The sequence below is a fragment of the Leopardus geoffroyi genome, chromosome B3, assembly GCF_018350155.1.
Source record: "Leopardus geoffroyi isolate Oge1 chromosome B3, O.geoffroyi_Oge1_pat1.0, whole genome shotgun sequence".
In the NCBI taxonomy this organism is placed as follows: Eukaryota; Metazoa; Chordata; class Mammalia; order Carnivora; family Felidae; genus Leopardus; species Leopardus geoffroyi.
The window spans coordinates 133,153,522-133,172,026 of record NC_059337.1 but is presented as its reverse complement, the minus strand read 5'-3'; the positions used below and the strand labels follow the sequence as shown (position 1 = coordinate 133,172,026).

General features: G+C 46.1%; 1 protein-coding gene across 3 annotated transcripts in view; it reads left to right on the top strand.

Moving 5' to 3' along the window:
* The window catches only part of FOXN3 (forkhead box N3), a 402,841-nt gene that overhangs the window by 52,293 nt on the left and 332,043 nt on the right, over positions 1-18,505 (top strand). The gene's annotated exons all lie outside the window — the stretch shown is intronic.

Below are 18,505 nucleotides of genomic sequence, written 5' to 3'. Positions count from 1 at the left end.
CGTCAGCTCAGGTCACGATCTCGTGCTCCGTGAGTTCGAGCCCCACGTCAGGCTCTGTGCTGACAGCTCAGAGCCTGGAGCCTGCTTCTGATTCTGTGTCTCCCTCTCTCTCTGACCCTCCCCCGATCATGCTCTCTCTCTCTCTCTCTCTGTCTCAAAAATAAATAAACATTAAAAAAAAAAAAAAAAAAAGCAGGTAATACGTGCCGGGCAGTGTAATTTTGGGTCCATAACGATAGGTCATTATAAAGCAGTGAGAGTCGGACTTGTGAATTGGCTCTGGAGTCCCTTCTAACACCGTGACAACATATGCTACTGTTCATAGAGCCAGTGTCATCCAGGGCTCGATTTCTGCTGTCCGAAAAGTCTGTACCCGGATCGAGTTGTACAGGTAACTTGGGGGCAGGGTGTCGTCCCCCTCCTTCACATGGTCAAGACAGGCTATGTGAGAGGTCCCCGTTTTCTCTCCCCATCCCTTCGCCAGGGGCCCAGTGGCCGCGTGAGGCCACACCCTGGCCTCCTATGCTCATTACTGGTTTGAGCACAGAAGACCAGCCTGGCAGGCCCTCACTGTTCTTGGAAGACTGACTCCCTCGTTCCCCAAAGTGCGTATTTGAGCCGATACAATTGCCCCTGTCTCCTGAGCGGTTGCTGCCCCGTTCCAGAGCCGAAGAGAATAGCTTTACCCAGTCCCTGCCCCCTTCCCCGCCCCCCTCCCGGTGTTAGGAGGAGCTTTGCTCCCTGATGCCGATGCCGTGCACACAGGAGTTCTGATACGTTGCATTAAAAAACAAAGAGTCCCATGAGTTTGTAATTGCACTTTTCTCATTACCTTTTGGTAGCACTGTGCCTTCTAGAGAAGGCGGGTGAGAATATGAAGCCATAAATAGGAAGAAGTTTCGCGTTGAGAGAGGCCTCAGCCTGCTCGACCGTGAATAGGTTGCCCAACATGCATTAAGCATCTCCAGCAGGTAATGAAAATCCAGCTGTGGCCTATCTTGCCCCATTGTCACCCCGCCTTTCCAGATGGTTCCTCAGGGCCTGCTGTAGCCTCCTCGCCTACTTCTTCCCTCACCCGTGACGTGCCTGGCTCTGCTGGATGCCTGGGCTCCAGATACAGCTTGTCTTGTCACTAACCGCCCCCCAGGCCGGCTCAGCCTTGCCTGAGGGATGGGACTTGCCCAAGACCTAGGGTGAATCTTGACCTGAGGCGCTGTTTAGGGAACTCCGTCCCAGAACCCTTACTGCCTCGTCCAACTTTGACTTTGAGTCCTGTTTTGTTTTGCTTCATTTTTTATTGGTTCCCCCACTGGTCTCCAGATCCCTACCCTGTTTCTGAGCCCAACCTCCTGTCTTATTTCCCTGGCTGAGAACCTAGGAAGGAGGGGCCTGGGCTCAGCCTTGACCTGTCCCCAGAATAGAGCCTGCCTCTCAGCACCCACCCAGCAGAGGGGCTCCGCTTGCCCCCGCAGACGGTCTGCCTGGCGGCTTTGACTTTGCACGGCTCCCTTCCTGCTTCGTGCCATGTCACGGCATTCCGCGCTCTGACTTTGCGCCACCTTTTTCCTGCACTGCCCTTGGTATACAGTGGAGATACTTCATGCAGGTTTTAACCATACACTCCTGGCCCAGATGGGTCCTAGATAGATATTATCTGGAGAAGTAGAGACAAGTCTTGAGCATGCATCTTCATTGTCCCATCAGTAACTACATGTTGTGAATATTTACGTCTATAAGGTTACTCTATTTTAAAGTGTTTATAGCGGCGCTTTTCAACAATAGCCAAATTATGGGAAGACCCCAAATGTCCATCAACTGACAAATGGATAAAGAAGATGTGGTTTATATATATGATGGAATACTACTTGGCAACGAGAAAGAATAAAATCTTGCCATTCGCAGCAACGTGGATGGAACTGGAGGGTATTATGCTAAGTGAAATAAGTCAGGCAGAGAAAGATACCGTATGTTTTTACTCATATGTGGAACTTGAGAAACTTAACAGAGAACCATGGGGGAGGGGAAGGGGAAAAAATAGTTTCAAACAGAGAGGAAGGCAAACCATAAGAGACTCTTTTTTTTTTTTTTAATTTTTTTTTTTCAACGTTTATTTATTTTTGGGACAGAGAGAGACAGAGCATGAACGGGGGAGGGGCAGAGAGAGAGGGAGACACAGAATCGGAAACAGGCTCCAGGCTCCGAGCCATCAGCCCAGAGCCCGACGCGGGGCTCGAACTCCCGGACCGCGAGATCGTGACCTGGCTGAAGTCGGACGCCTAACCGACTGCGCCACCCAGGCGCCCCCATAAGAGACTCTTAAAAACAGAGAACAAACTGAGGGTTGATGAGGGGGTGGTGGGGGAGAGGGGAAAATGGGTGATAGGCATTGAGGAAGGGGGGCACCTGTTGGGATGAGCGCTGGGTTGTTGTATATAAACGATGACTCATGGGAATCTACCGCCAAAACCAAAAGTAAACTATATGCACCGTGTGTTAGCCAACTTGTCAATAAATTATATTTAAAAATAAAAAAATAAAGTGATTTTCAATTTTTATTGTTTTTGTTTTTAGTTTTATTTATTTATTTTGAGAGACAGAGAGATCACAAGCAGGGTAGGGGCAGAGAGAGGGGGAGAGACAGGATCTCAAGCAGGCTCGAAAGCAGTCTGTGCAGAGCCCGATGCAGGGCTCGAACCCACGAACCAGGAGATCGTGATCTGAGCTGAAATTAAGAGTTGAACGTTTAACTGACTGAGCCACCCGGGTATTCCAGTAATTTTCAATTTGTAAAGCAATTTTGCCTATGCTTGTATTTCGCCTTATGTTCTGGCTTCAGTACCTAACTTCTACACAACGTGAGGCCACATTTTTGTGATGTCAGAGACGTCCTTCCGGCGCTTACGGTGGAATCTTTGCCTTCAGCGAGCAAAGCCCTGCCGGGAAGGCCCTGTCTGCCACTAACCAGGTGAAGTCAGGCTGTTGCACAGGAGTCGGGCCAGGTCAGGGAGCTGGCTGGCTGAAGTCAGCAGCGGTGGCACCAAGAGCTAGGATAGATTCCCTTGGAACGTCCCACCTTGCAGGTGGATTGCTGAATTATACTCTTACCCCCTTCTGTCTGGGGCAGAAACTCCACTGGACTGCAGTGGAATTTCCAGACTGCCTTAACCTGCTTCCTCCCCCAGGGTTTTTCAACAGGCTGAATACTAACCCTCCAGTAAGAACAGGAATGGCGAGAAGAGATTTATTTCATCATTTTCTGGAAAGGACTGCTCTTGAAGGAAATGAACAGATGGATGTAACTACCTTAAAGGGTGATATCGGTGCCTTTTGCCCCAGGCGTGAGCTCAGATTTATGAGCTATCACTCGTCCTATGCTCTGGCCGTGCTGGTCTTGTAGACAGGCCAGACCTTCAGTGACAATGGCAAGGTTTTGGATCCAAACCCCACCACCCGGTGCAATTTGGCCATCAGCGGCCAAACCACAGCTTAGATGACCAAAGTGCTGTCCACCTGGCCCTTTCCTGCCTTGTGGGTTCTGGTGGGTCTGATTGGGTTGGCATCTTTCTGCTTTTGCCCCATTGCTCACAGCTCTGGATCCTCTGACCCCCAGCATGGGGTAGAATGCAGGCCTTCCAGTTTTCTAGCTCTTTCCTGTCCCTTTTCCCACATCAGGTGACACTCTCCATCCCACATCTCTTTCTGGCAAACCAGAGACCACTTGGGAATCTAAATCCGAGGCTGAACCCAGAAGCATTCCTTGTCAATAGCCCCAAACTGACCGGCCCTTGTGGCTTGTGACCGTCTGCCCCGTCCCGGGAGTTCATGAATTCATCCTCTGTGGGTTTCAACAGGGGAGGCTTTAGCAGAGGGGCCAGACTTCCTGGGGAAGAGAGCCTGTGGGTCCTCTAACCCCCTCCACCTGAGGGGGTTTATTTTTTGAGAAAGGGAGACAGAGCGTAAGTGGGGGAGGGGCAGAGAGCGAGGGAGACACAGAATCCGAAGCAGGCTCCAGACTCAGAGCCGTCAGCACAGAGCCTGATGCGGGGCTCGAACCCATGGACCATGAGATCATGACCTGAGCCAAAGTTCGACACTTAACCGACTGAGCCACCCAGCCGCCCCCAGATATTATTTACTAGATAGATTGCCTGTGATAAAGATAACGTGGTAGAAGGTCACTTAGGATAGGAACATGCAGTTGACAGAAAAGGAAATAAATGGCTCTTAAGTGTATGGAAAGATGCTTTCCTCTCAGTGCTAATGAGAGAAATATAAACTGAAACCTAAAAGATCGTTTTTACCTGTTAGATTGGTGAAGTTCAAAATACGTTTGACCCTTGAACGACACGGGTTTGAACTGTGTGGCCCACTTACTCGTGGATTTTTCTCGATAAATACAGTACTGAACATGTATTGTCTCCTCCCTATGATTTTGTTAATAAAATTCTCTTTCCTCTAGCTTTCTTTACTGTTACAATACAGGACATATAACCTACAACATATGTGTTAATCAAATGTTATCGGTAAACTTCTGGTAAATGGTAGGCTATTAGTAGCCAAGTTGAAGGGGAGTCAAGAGTTACACGTGGATTTTCGACCGTGTGGGTTAAGGGGGTGTCATATCAGTGCCCCTAACCCCCTCCTTGTTCAAGCGCCCACTGTGGTTCATAGTGCTGTGTTAGCCAAGATGAGGAGAAGCAGAGACACGTTGCTAATGGCAATATAAATTGATATAGTCTCCAGGAAAAGTACATTGGTCGTATTGAGGCAGAAAATGCATATATCGGTGGGCAGGCAAACCCATTTCTTGCCATTTATCCTACAGATGTACTCCCACTTGAACACAATAAGGCAGCTCTATAGGTATTGAGACGGAATGATCTAAGTATGTTCATTGAGAAATGCTAAGTATGGAGGCGTCTGGGTGGCTCGGTTAAGCGTCCGACTTTGGCTCAGGTCATGATCTCACGGTTCGTGGGCTCGAGCCTCGCGTCGGGCTCTGTGCCGACAGCTCGGAGCCTGGAGCCTGCTTCGGATTCTGTGTCTCCCTCTCTCTCTGCAAGTCCCCTGCTCACACTCTGTGCCTCTCCCTCCCTCTCAAAAATAAATAAACACTGAAAAAAATTTTTTTTTGAAAACTGCTAAGTACAGGAGTTTACAAAAAACATTTGATTCCCCCCCCCCCCCCCCACCTTTGGTAGCATTTGCTGTTTTTTGTTTTTGTTCTAATTGTTTTTGTTTTTGTTTCTGTTTTTGTTTTGCTGCTGAGGTGTGGAATTGGGTGGCTGGTGACGGGCGATAAGATTACTTACTTTTCCATGTATATGATTTTGAGCCTTCTGAATTTTGCACCATGTGCAGAAAGTACCCAAGTGTTTCGAAAAAACTGAAATGAAACAAAAGGAAGCAAAAAAATCAAAGTGAAGGGGCGCCTGGGTGGCTCAGTTGGTTAAGTGTCTGACTTCAACTCAGGTCATGATCTCACAGCTCATGGATTCAAGCCCCACGTCGGGCTCTGTGCGGACAGCTCAGAGCCTGAAACCTGCTTCAGATTCTGTGTCTCCCCCCTCTCTCTGCCCTCCCCCCCCACCAAGATGAATAAACACTAAAAAATAAAAATTAAAAAAATTAAAAAAAATCAAAGTGAACACAACAAGATATGGACAAAGCCCCAACTTGTTTACTTTTCCTCTTGCTTAAGTAAAATTTAAAATAAAATAAAATGAGGGGCGCCTGGGTGGCTCAGTCGGTTAAGCATCCTACTTCGACTCAGGTCATGATCTTGCCGTCTATGTGTTTAAGTCCGGCATCGGTTCTGTGCTGACAGCCCAGAGCCTAGAGCCTGCTTGGGATTCTGTGTCCTCCTCCCTCTCTGCCCTTCTCCTCTTGTGCTCTGTTTCTGTCTCTGTCTCTGTCTCTCTCTCTCAAAAATAAAATAAAAACATAAAAAAATTGTTTAAATAAAATAAAATGAAAGTAAGAAAGTCACCCAAGGGGAATTCTTCTTTTTTTTTTTTGTTTGTTTGTTTGTTTGCCTTTATCATGCTTGATTTTCATATGCCTTTTTGTTTGTTAGGGTGAAGTGAAGAGTATTTTCCTCTTCCTCTTTGGGCGCTGGAAAACTAACTTGAGTTGACTCCTTACCGCGGCCAAAAGGGGCTTTCTTTGCACGATTCTTTTTTTTTTTTTTTTTTTTTTTTTTTAATTTTTTTTTTTTTTTTTTCAACGTTTATTTATTTTTGGGACAGAGAGAGACAGAGCATGAACGGGGGAGGGCTTTCTTTGCACGATTCTAATGAACCAAATGGTCATGTCGGTGCTTTCCCCTTGATCTGCCAGTCTTTATTTCTGAGATCTGAGTAACCCCTGAGAAGCCGTGAGCACCAAACTTAAAACCTGGGTACTCGCATTCCCTGACTTCCCAGTGAGTGGTGGAGCTAGCTGGAAAGGAGCCTTGGGGCCTGCTGCCCAGGCAAATAATCCGCCCCCCCCCCCCCCCCCCCCCCCAGCAATCAGATAGCGGTTCAGGGCCTCGGATCCGAATTGGGTATTGAGCATTTTGTGAAGTGACTCAAGTACTGCCTTCCTGCTTTATGAGAAATTACAAATTGTGGATTTGGGGATTACACTTGCCGCGGTTGGATTTCTTTCTTTCTTCTTTTCTCACTTACAAATTGTTTAGGCAGAGGGCCCCTTTCGTGGGGCTTGTCTTTCAGCTCGATTCACCACAAGCCCTCCTTTCTCGTGCTTCCTTACCACATTGTCTCCTTTTGTGTCACGTGGGGCACTGGGCGGCCTCTTCGCCGCGAAGGCCAAAAATGGAGCCTGCAGACCAGGCGTGAAGAGACCCTCCGTGAGTGCGTGCCAGGTGGGGTGTTTGAGAGATCCCCTTCGTGTTGACTTGCTGTCTGTCGCCTTCAGTTAGCGGGATTCACCACAGCCACGTGGAGACACCCTCCAGGCCCCGGGAAAGAGCTGGTCTTATTGTGTACAGAGGCAATTTGGAGTTAAAGGCTAACTTCAGCCGAGGGCCCTGTTTACTCTTCTATTGTGAGCGGAAGTCAACTGGTTTGTTTGAATGGGGTCCGGCTTGGCTATACATTATTCATACCTGTTAAGTCAGAGATACTATGCGTGCTCCCGACATACGTGTGAACTTAACATGCTTACATTTGCTGGTAGAGACTTGAGTTTGGCCAATATTTTTACGGAGCCTTTCCAGCAATCCTTACAGCCTCGCTTAAGCAAACAAAGAGTGCTATCCCTCACAAAGCAGCTAAGCCCACAATTCTGAGCGCTTTTTCAGATGCTGTTTACAATGATTGGCCCAAGGCCTATCCTAACATCGTGTGCTATAGAAGCAACAACTCTAAATTCTTTGAAGAAGAAAGATCAATCTCAAGGCAACAGATTTCCTTCTGTTTTCCTTCAAGTGTGTGGCTCTAACTCAGTAATTAGTCACACAGAGATCATCTAATCATGAAAATGATGGCCTTGAAGGCTCATTACCTTTTCTTTTCTTAAGTGACTGTTACGAGGGTCTCAGAATCTCCGGGTTCCCAGCTTTTTGGGGTCTTGCGTAAGAACTTTTGCCATGGCGTGAGATCAAAACAGAAACAAATAAACCGAACAGTTCCGGCAAGAGAAGGTTCTGATGTCCAAGCCTGAGTCACGGGTGAGGCCCTAAAAATAGCATCTACCTCAAGACAGGCAGCCATCTCCCAGAAAGGAAAGTATGCGGGGGGGGGGGGGGGGGCGGGGGGTGGCAGTAACCAGGCTTTTGTTCTACAAGCCTGTCAGGAGTATTTACTGTATGCTCAACACTGGGCACGTAGTATGTAGGGATAAAGTGGTCGACCAGATGGACGTGACCCTCCATGAGGAATCGACACAAGCCTAGGTGCCCTAGAGAACTGTGAGCAGGCAGCAGCGGACACATGGGTCCCCCTCACCCCTCTGTGGAAGATGATATCACACATTGGACTCCCACTTGAGGGGTGACATTGGAGGGAGCTGGGGGTACCCTGTTTTGGAGGGGCTGAGATGGTTTGCACAGATACAGTGATGTCGGTAAGACAGGTATTGTTAGGGCAGGTTAGGTTGCACCAGGGCTGGGTTTGAGGAAGGTTCTGGAAGCATCGGAGCCTCTTTCTGCTTCTATGGCTTTACCTCGAGTCCCACAAAACTGATCTGAATAGTACAGAAGGCTAGACATAAAGGAGATTAACCTCAGAAAGTTAGCTCTATGGCTCTTGAATTTCTTCGCCTCGTGGGGTACCCCACAGAAAGGATGTTTTCCACTGTCTCGCCATCCTAGCATTTCCTGTTTTAAAAAATTGGCTCTTTGGCCTTGTGCTGTGGTAAAACTATGTAATTCTTGGTAAGTAAATGGAGCCTTAAAGCCTAAGCCTCTGCCCTGGGCAAGGAACCAGAGGATGTCATTGTGCGTAACTTCAAAGGCTGATAAGATGTTTAAGGTCGCTCCTCCCTAAAGGAGTTTCTTTCTTTTAAGGCCAGCCAGAACCATCTGTGTGCACTTCCCACCACGGTCCTCACGGGAAGCAGAAGACCGTTTCTTCCCTGCCTGTCTGTTGAGGCTCCTGGTGGCATTCTTCTGCCCCACAGAATATTTTTTATTTCTCTGTGCCCTCCAACGACCGCACTGCGCTTTGGCTCCTGGGCCTCCAGCAAGCATATGCTACTAAAAGCAATACCTTTTCCGTCTGGAAGAGTCAGAGAAACAGTGGCGTGCACGGGACCATTTCCATGGTTCCACGTTTGTATGAAGCGATCACCCGAGGACGTGGGGCGGGGGGTGGATTCTTGATGTCTGAGGGCTTGTGGCCGGCATGGCATACAAGTCGGTGAAAAATACGTGAGTTGCTCTCTCGCCGTCTCTGGTCATCTGCCATGGAAAGCTTGTTGCTGACAGGTGACACAGGTGCAGTTCAGAGTCTACCGTTTGCCAAGGACGCATCTCTGTCTTTCTTCAGTTTTGTCGCTGGGCCGTGCAGAACGTGTTGGCTTCTCTCTCTCTCTCGCGCCAGCAGACGGTTTGGCACAGCAGATGCCCCCGCAGCCTGTAAAAACAGGGGTGGAAGATTTTCAGTAAATCGTCCGGGAAATAAGGCAATACTGGCCATGCTGTTGGAAACGTTTGCTGTTCACTGCACATTCTTTGGCGCAGAATATCTTCCAGCTATAAGTTTTTTATGCATTTTGGACTTTGGAAATGGACGCCTGCGCTGTCAGGTTGAGGAGGAGAAGGCCTGGGATGGAGTCCTTGAAGCGATTCATTACCCCAGATGTGGATGGTGGAATGTGGACGCTTTGGTGGCGCTTCTTCTGCGTCTTCGCCGCGCAGCGCTTGGAGCTCCTCGGTGCTCCATACGGGTCTGGGGGCTGCTTAATGCAAGTGTAATTTAGGTTTCTGGTGCTTGCTTGGAGTTCCCATGTCCTTCACCTGGCTTCCTGGCCCTCAGGATAGAGACAGAACTCTCTCTCTCTCTGGCATCCCCTCTCTGCTTTATGTTCCCATTGCGCATAACCGTGGTCCGGGGGCATCGCATCATTGCCTTCCGTAGAAGGAGCAGTAGCCAGCCTGCCAGAAAAAAAAAAAAAAAAAAAAAAAAAAAAAAAAAAAAATGGAACGCACATGAGGACTTGGGAACCTCACAGTCTGAAGCTCCCATTTGCACATTCCAGACTGATGCCCTCAGGCAGACTGGAGATAGCTTAATACAAGCATATTTGTAACACTCCGGTTCCAACCAGATCAAAGGGCAGAGAGCCTGCCTGGGTTGCAGCCTCCAAGATGAAAACTGGACTCTGGAACTGAGTCTATGTGACTTGGCCATGCCTTGAATCTGAGAAGAAATACCAATTCTGTTATGGATATTTGAGCCATCAGATGGAGACTTTGAAGTCTCTTTGCCTATAATAAATTGGATTCACTGCCTCCCTCACCCTGCCCCCCACCTTGGACACCTAGTTTAGGATTTGGGGTTTCTTCTAAAGTGGTGCTTCTTGTTGGGGCTGTCGGGGCCGGGGGTGGGGGGGGCGGGGAGGAAGCGAACACACACAATCCAGAAGGTGCTGGAGGATCCGGGAGCCAGCACCTCCGCTTGGAGGCCGGATCTCTCGGGATGTTCCAGATGCTGTTGTGACTGGGGTGACTGCAGTAAAGGGGGAGCCCTGCCTTCTTTCCTCGCACAGAATATGGAGATGTTGGTGTTTTCGTTGTCGGAATCGAAACTTTCCTTAGACTTTTTTAAGATCCTGTGGACTATCAGGGGGCGCCTGGGTGGCTCAGTTGGTTAAGCGTCCGACTCTTGGTTTCAGCTCAGGTTATGATCTCACGGTTCGTGAGTTCAAGCCCCGCAGCGGACTCTGTGCACATGGTGAGGAGCTTGCTTGGGATTCTCTCCTGCACTCTCTCTTTCTCTCTCAAAATAAAGAAACTTAAAAAAATTTTTAAAAAAGATTCCATGGACTATTAACATGTCAGAAGAAATTTTCTATTTATTTATTTTGCAAATAACAGCTTTAAAAATTACCATTCGTTATCACAATTTCATAAAACAACGGACCCTTGAACAAAAAAAAAACAAACAAAAAAAAAGTAAGAATTTGATTTCAGAGAAAAAGCAATCTTTTAAATATTATGCATTTAGCATGATTAAAAAAAACATAGTACATTATTATGATTTTCCTCATTTTGCCTCTGGCCAGTGACAGCTTTGTCACTAACCACTATGGGTCTGTGAACAGATATTTGGAAACTATGTTAGGTATTTGAAAATTGTGTCAGGTTACGTAGATTATGTAATATATAGACATACATACGTATACATCTGTATATACGTACGACCTGCAAGAAAAATCATAATTATTATGGTAATAACATGTTTACATTAGGCTTTTAATTAAAGAGTACTTTTACATATATTATCCCATATGATCAGTTAGTGTATGCCTTTGAAACATAAATTAGTCTTAATAGCCTGAGCTAAATAGAATTAAGAATAGAAGGGAAGTCTAGTGTTTAAATTGTTATGAATAATTTTATGAATTATTTAATTATATGAATAATTATGTTCATATATGAAACATATATGAAAATCCATGGGGTGGGGATTAAGAGGGAGAGGGAGGAAGAGAAGGTGGGTGAGTGAAAGGGAATTTTTACTCCGAGTAGGGGTGTGTCTAGTCCCGAACTTGTATTTAAAAACAAAGATATATAGATGTGTATTTTTAAAAATTTAACTTTATTTTTTATTTTTTAAAATTTACATCCAAATTAGTTAGTATATAGTGAAGCAATGATTTCAGTAGATTCCTTAATGCCCCTTCCCCATTTAACCCATCCCCCCTCCCACAACCCCTGCAGCAACCCTCAGCTTGTTCTCCATATTTATGAGTCTCTTTTGTTTTTCCCCCCTCCCTGTTTTTATATTATTTTTGTTTCCCTTCCCTTATGTTCATCTGTTTTGTCTCTTAAAGTCCTCATATGAGTGAAGTCCTATGATTTTTGTCTTTCTCTGACTGACTAATTTCACTTCGCATAATACCCTCCAGTTCCATCCACATAGTTGCAAATGGCAAGATTTCATTCTTTTTGATGGCCAAGTAATACCCCATTTTGTGTGTGTGTGTGTGTGTGTGTGTGTGTGTGTGTGTGTGTGTGTGTATACACACCACATTTTCTTTATCCATTCATCCATCGATGGACATTTGGGCTCTTTCCATACTTTGGCTATTGTTGATAGTGCTGCTATATTTTGACTTCTCCTCAAGTGTCTCTGTCTTGAACATCTGAATATAGGTGTTTCTGATTGTGAATGTTCTCTTTGGACAAGATAGTACAGCATTTTCCCATTGCCAGCTTCTCCTTGTTGCTGTCCTAGGATTACAGCCTGCCTCGTGTTCCCTGAAGGAGGGCACTAGCTTTAGCATTCTGTTTGCAGGTGTTTCTTTGAAGCAGAACCTATTGCAAGACAGGTAGGCTGGTTGCTAAGTCGGCAGTCTGTTTTTGAAGACCCTCTATCAAGCCTGAGCTTCAATTAGGCGTTAATTAACTAGTCAACTAAATACTTCAGACAGTGACCACTTTACATGTATTTGCTGGGTGCTTCGTCCACGTCGGCCTTGGTGTCGCACAGGGGGGATGCTAACAGAGCTCAAGATAAAATAGCTTCTGTCTTAAGAATTAAGCTCATAGTCTATTGGGGAGACAGACAAACCAGGATACAACAAATAATTAATTACAAATAGGATTAATTCTAAATAGGAAGCAAATGGGGTGCTATTACCTATAAACTTGAGAGAAGCCATCTTGCAAACTCATCAGATAAAGAGAAAATTCTACAGTCAACAACTGACGGTTGACATTGTGTGTGTGTGTGTGTGTGTGTGTATGCCCATATATGAAGAAGACAAAGATTATATATTTGTATTGCCTTTATAACATAAAACATTATTTTTAAGAAAGGAAACCATTAGGGAAAAAAATCATTAACTCTTACTTTCTCATGGCATCTACTTACTGAGTAATGCCTATGAAAGCCGCAATTAACTAGATTACTTACAGGGAGCAGACAGCACTCCAGTTGGAAGGGTAGAGCTAGTTGGTCAACTTAACACTCGTACCTCGGACTCTTCTTTGCATGACACAGCACTAGTGGTTTGACCAGATATCTCAGATCATCCATAAACTAAAACAAAAAATTTTTTTTAATCTTTTGGGGTGATATTTACATGTCAGTTTTGTTCTTTCCCAGGAAAAAAAAACCTGATAATCTATTTTGAAGAAGTCCCTGAGCTTACACTCAGAGAGCATACCCCTAGTAGAAGAGAAGAGAGTTATACGCAAAGGGTGACAATAAAGTAGAAAAGGTCTGGGGCAGGGATAGAGGTAACAGAAGGAGAGCTCGGCTGGGGAGGGGGAGCCCAGCAAAAGATTTTTGGGGTGGCGTTCTCACTAGACCTTAAGGAGTGGGCAGGCGTTAGGCTTGTGGAGGGTGGCGGTACCATGCACCTGCTAAGCCACCTTTACAGGCTCTTGGGGATACCCATTAAGGCTTTTTTTCGTATTAAAACTAACAACTCTTTGTTTCCTGAGGGCATATGTCTTGTTAGGGAGCAATAATAATATATCAGTTTCCATCGAGTTGCGTTTTATCATCGTAATGGTTACAGAGGAGGCTGCTTTTAGCTCCTGCAGTGCATTTTAATGTGTTGCAAGAAACATGGAGACCGACTGAAGGCATAATGGATCCATAATGGATGAGGAGCTGACGAGGGCCAGAAAGGGGACACGCCACGGCTGGAACATGAAAGTGCTTCACCTGAAGTCATGTGCATTCCCTGCATTAGAAGGAGCCGATGGGCACGGTCTGGTTTCACCCAGCACCCCTAGGTGTTGTATGGGCGGAACTGCTGGTCTGCATCATCTGGTGGCATCTGCCCTTGGACTCTGCCATGGCGGCCCATGGCTGCTAATGATCACAGGGCCGGGAACGCATGAGAAGGAAGTGCTCCATCACTGCACGTGTGACCGATGGAGGTGGTACGTTATGAATGCTGTAGAGGGTGTTTTCCTAAAGGAGAAAGAAAAGTTTGAGATCAAATGTGAGCGGGTTTTTTTGTGTGTTTGTTTGTTTGTTTGGCGTTCAGAGCCCAGGTAGGAAGGCCTGTTTCGCACCAGACCCCTGGGAAGGGACAGGCAGGGCCTTTGAGCTCAACCCTGACCAGCTTTGGAGTCTAGCCAGCTCGCTCAGTACATATTGGAGGTGGTTTTCGTAAGTGAACACAATAGATGCCAAACTAACCTTTCGCAGAAGAACTTTGGTGAGAAGAAACCATTTTACTTTATGTGCTAATAGTAAATGTGTTCTCAATAAGGCCTGGCCCAACGTCTTACATTTTTTGATCACCTCCACAGCCCAGGGGTGGGACCCTAGAGCACTTAGTGAGCCTTTGTTGATCATTGACCAAAGTGCTCACGTATTTGCAGAAGTTGTTGCTAAAGAATTGCAGGCATAAAGATGCATTTGAATCCAGGACTTTTAGGATGAGGCTCTGTCTTTATAACATTAATATTTCCCCCAAATATTCTTGAATGCTTTTTTGTTCCTCATTGCTGTTGGATATTTTTGTCTTAAAATCATGTGTATGCTAGAACTGATTACCCAGTAGAATGAACTTTAGTCAATCCTAGTGTTTCTGATAAGTTAGTCTTTAGTTGGGTGTTGGGATATTTCTTTTTAAATTTGTTTTTTAACATTTATTTATTTTTGAGACAGAGAGAGACAGAGCATGAACGGGGGAGGGACAGAGAGAGAGAGGGAGACACAGACTCCGAAGCAGGCTCCGGGCTCTGAGCCATCAGCACAGAGCCCGACGCGGGGCCCGAACCCACGGGCTGTGAGATCGTGACCTGAGCCGAAGTCGGACGCTCAACCGACTGAGCCACCCAGGCGCCCCATGTTGGGATATTTTTTTTTTTTTTGTCTTTCCCTGATTCCTGAGTTTGGAAGCCAGTGAGTTACAGTACGTTTTGATTTGGTTTTAATCCATCAAAATCAAGTTAGTTATAAGTGATAGAGGAGCTCACTTTGTGGAGTCCAGGCTGCCTGGAGACATCAGCCACATGCCAAAAGCTTGCTCGTTGCCCGGCAACCTTGCCGGAGGAATAGATTTTCTGCCACTGGCTCCCTTTTTAGTCGAGGTGGAATCTATTAACACTACTATTCTAGTCTAGAGAACCAGAGCTGGGGTTTCACTGAAAAGAATGGTCAGAGTTTTTGTTTTTGTTTTTGTTTTTAATAACCAAACATCACGTTTCTGGCTTCTAAACTCCACCGTTAATTTCATTGACTTCTAAATAAAGACTGAAGAGTTTATTAATATTACTGAACATTGCTGAGGCTCAAGAGGTCAGTCCGGTGTCTGATTGGCTCCTAAGGAAGGAAGCTCAGTGTTTGATTTCTATAGAAATGATCATGCAGGGAATGGGTAGGCACTGTGAACACCCAGGTCGAATGGAGCGCAGATAAGAACGACTTCATCTGCCCCCAGACTTTTCTCAGTCCCCACCAGGTGTACTTGTGGGCCCCTGCCTTCCAAAACTTACCATCTGGCTGTGGAAGCGGTTATTTCTTCAAGTAATCGCGATCTCACTCTGATTGAAAAGTGGCTGTGTATGCCTTCCTTTTATCCTTCAATCAAAGAGTGTCTTTTCTCCTTTTGTAGCTAAATACTTCACCAGCAAGATTGATGGTTTCCATCTACCAGGGGAGTTTTCCTTACTGTCAGCTCTATTGTTTTGCTTAGGCTCTTAATGTAATAGCTTTGGGTTGTAGCAAGGGAAGATGATGGCTAAGCCCAAGGTCTGGTGGCTGGAGTTATTCACCTCTGCTGAAATGCAATTTTAATAATGGACTGTATCAGCTTCATGTGTTTTCTTGCCCCTTTGTAAAACAAAGGAAGCTCTCAGAGCATTAACCCTTTGGTGGCAGGAAAAATCAAAGTCGCCAAAAGCCACTTAATTAAATGACACTTGCATCTCAAAGAAGACAGCTTGCAAATAGTGTGGACGTTCTCTGGATAGGAGAGGAAGGGGTTGTTCCCTTTTCAGTGAGTGGGCATTAGCCACTCCATCAATCCCATTCTTTTTAAGGCCCAACGCAGGAAGGTACAGTTTGAGAGTTGGCGGAGAAATGAGTGAACTTGATAAAACCACGACTAACTCAACAAAACAGTCTCGGAATGCATTTGTTTATTTGCTTTAATCATTCTAAACTTTACTAGTTATGATAACTCAGGTATTTGGGTTTATATTTTCCCAGGCAGTCTTGGAATATGACTGACCTAAGGGACCTTCAAAAGCATAGTTCAAGTGCCCCAGTTTTACAAAAGAAGCCAGCCAGTCTCTCTCTCAGTGGTTCTGGCCAAGGTGGCAGCCATCTTCTCGGCATCATGGCCGCCCTCAGACCTCTGGTGAAGCCCAAGATCATTAAAAAGAGGAACAAGAAGTTCCTCTGGCCCCAGTGAGACCGAAACGTCAAAATTAAGCTCATTGACAATAGGGTGGGCAGAAGATTCAAGGGCCAGATGTTGATGCCTAACACCGGTTACGGGAGCAACAGGAAAACAAAGCACGTGCTGCCCGGTGGCTTCCGGAAGTTCCTAGTCCACAAGGTCAAGGAGCTTGAAGTGCCGTGTGTGCAACAAATCTCACTGGGCAGAGATTGCTCCCAACGTCTCCTCCACGCACCGCAAAACCGCTGCGGAAAGAGCAGTGCCGCTGGCCGTCAGAGGCACCCGTCCTGAAGCCAGGCTGCGCAGCGAAGAGAATGAATACACAGCTTATGTGCGTTTGTGTTAGTAAAACCAGAAAACTATCAACAGGTGCTGACCCTGTGCGTGCGCCTAGCGGGCTAGCTGGGAACGACGATCTTTATTGCACGGTTACGTTTGGAGGTGGGGGAACCCCACAGTGGCCGTTGAAACCGGTAAGAAAAGTGCAGGTTGTGACAAGTACTTAGCTAAGATACAAGGAATGTTGGTGACAGGCAACCAAGTCCACAGTACTGAAGGTTTAACTTTGTTAAAGTGCTTAACTCTTTAGGAACACCTGCATTCTTAACCACTGACGGAAAATACATTGGAGAAAACTGGAAACCCCTGGAGGTGCTCATTGTCACATGTCACGTCGTATCTCCACGGAGAGATCTCTCTGGCCAGGTAGTGAGCTTCCCATGACAGGATGCACATACCCAAATCTAGACTGGTGGCCACCTTAGGGCTCCTCCAATCGTAGATACTGACTCAGCCGTGTCACTCGTTCGTTCATTCATTCATTCGATCCCTTCACGTTGCCGATACTTATTAGACATTTCCAACTTCCTGTTGAGCATTTCTGCTCAACAAAAATATTTTCAAGACCCACAAAGACACACTTATATCAAGGCCGATTCCGTACAAATTTCTGTTAGCAGTGGTCTTGGGACATTTTCTCCTCACAGGTAGGATTTTTTTTTTAACTTAAAAAAAAAAGTGTATATATTTATTTACTTAGAGAGAGAGAAAGAGGGGCAGAGAGAGAGAGAGAGAGAGAGGAAGAGGGAGAATCCCAAACAGGCTCTGTGCGGTCAGAGAAGAGCCCGACACGGGGCTCGAACCCACAAACCATGAGATCATGACCCGAACTGAAGTCAGACGCTTAACCGACTGAGCCACCCAGGCGCCCCACACATTTGATTTTTCAAGTCAGAGAGCTCATTCTTTTTCTTTCTGACTGGCTGCTTTCCTGCCCAGGCCAACTTTATATATAAGACTTTTGTTTTTCAACACGCAGTAACCGTGAAACGCTAGCGTGAGGCTTTGCTTTGTGTTTGGGTCTATGGTAAACAGGTCTTTTCGAGGGCTGTGGTAAAAACTAACTTTCTTGACCAAGGGAAGCATCTGTTTTTAAACTCTTGATCTTATCACAGGCCACATGGTCACTTGTTGCTGGCTTTGCCGCTCTCCCTGTATTTCCTCAGAAATATCCTGGATCCCGAAATCTGCTGCAAAGTTACTACGGATGGATTTTGCGTTTCCCTTCACTCCTGTGCTACACACACCACTTGGAAGAAATCAAGTGTTTACCCTGCTGTGCTTTGTATTTTCTTTGTTCTCCAGATACATTGTGATATCTGGAGCTCAGGTTTCATGGACAAGCAGAAACAGCCAGGGGCACTGTCTTTGTCATTGCATATTAAATTCATTTCCTTAAAAATTTGTCTTGAGAAGCATTTTCTTCGGACTTTCCTCCCATTTTGGTGTGTTTCTTTTTCTTTTGCCATAGGATCTATTTTGGTTTTGCCTAAGAAGACAGTCACCGTGGGCTACCCCTAACACACCTCTCTCTGTCACCCCTGAAGTGTCCCCTGTGATGCTTTCTAGACATGGAAGTTTGCTCTGTGCTAAGCAGTCTGTAGGATTTGACTCAGTAAATACCTCCCCTTACCCTTAGGGTCAGATAATGCCATTAGTCCCATTTGACTGATGCGGAAATAGGCTGAGAAGGTTTAATCAGTTTTCAAGCCAAAGTCACACAGTGTGAGTGGAGAGCAAGACTGAAGTTGTATTTATATAACTTAAAAATCTTTCTCCTGCTATAGATGCTAGCTATAATGCCACCTTTATTTCTCCATTCTAGGCACCCCCCCCTTCCTTTTGAACTGTGAGAGAGTCCTTAAAATTAGAAGGGGGAGGGGCGCCTGGATGGCTCAGTTGCTGAAGCGTCAGACTCTTCATTTCAGCTCAGGTCATGATCTCACAGTTCGTGAGTTCAAGCCCCGAGCTGGGCTCTGCGCTGACAGCGCGGAGCCTGCTTGGGATTCTATCTGTCTCTCTTTTCCCCCACCCCTGCTCGCATGCACACATTTAAAGAAAAGTAAGAAGGGGGAGGTGATTTATATATCATTTTCATTAGACCCGTATTTTCTATGTGCGTTTT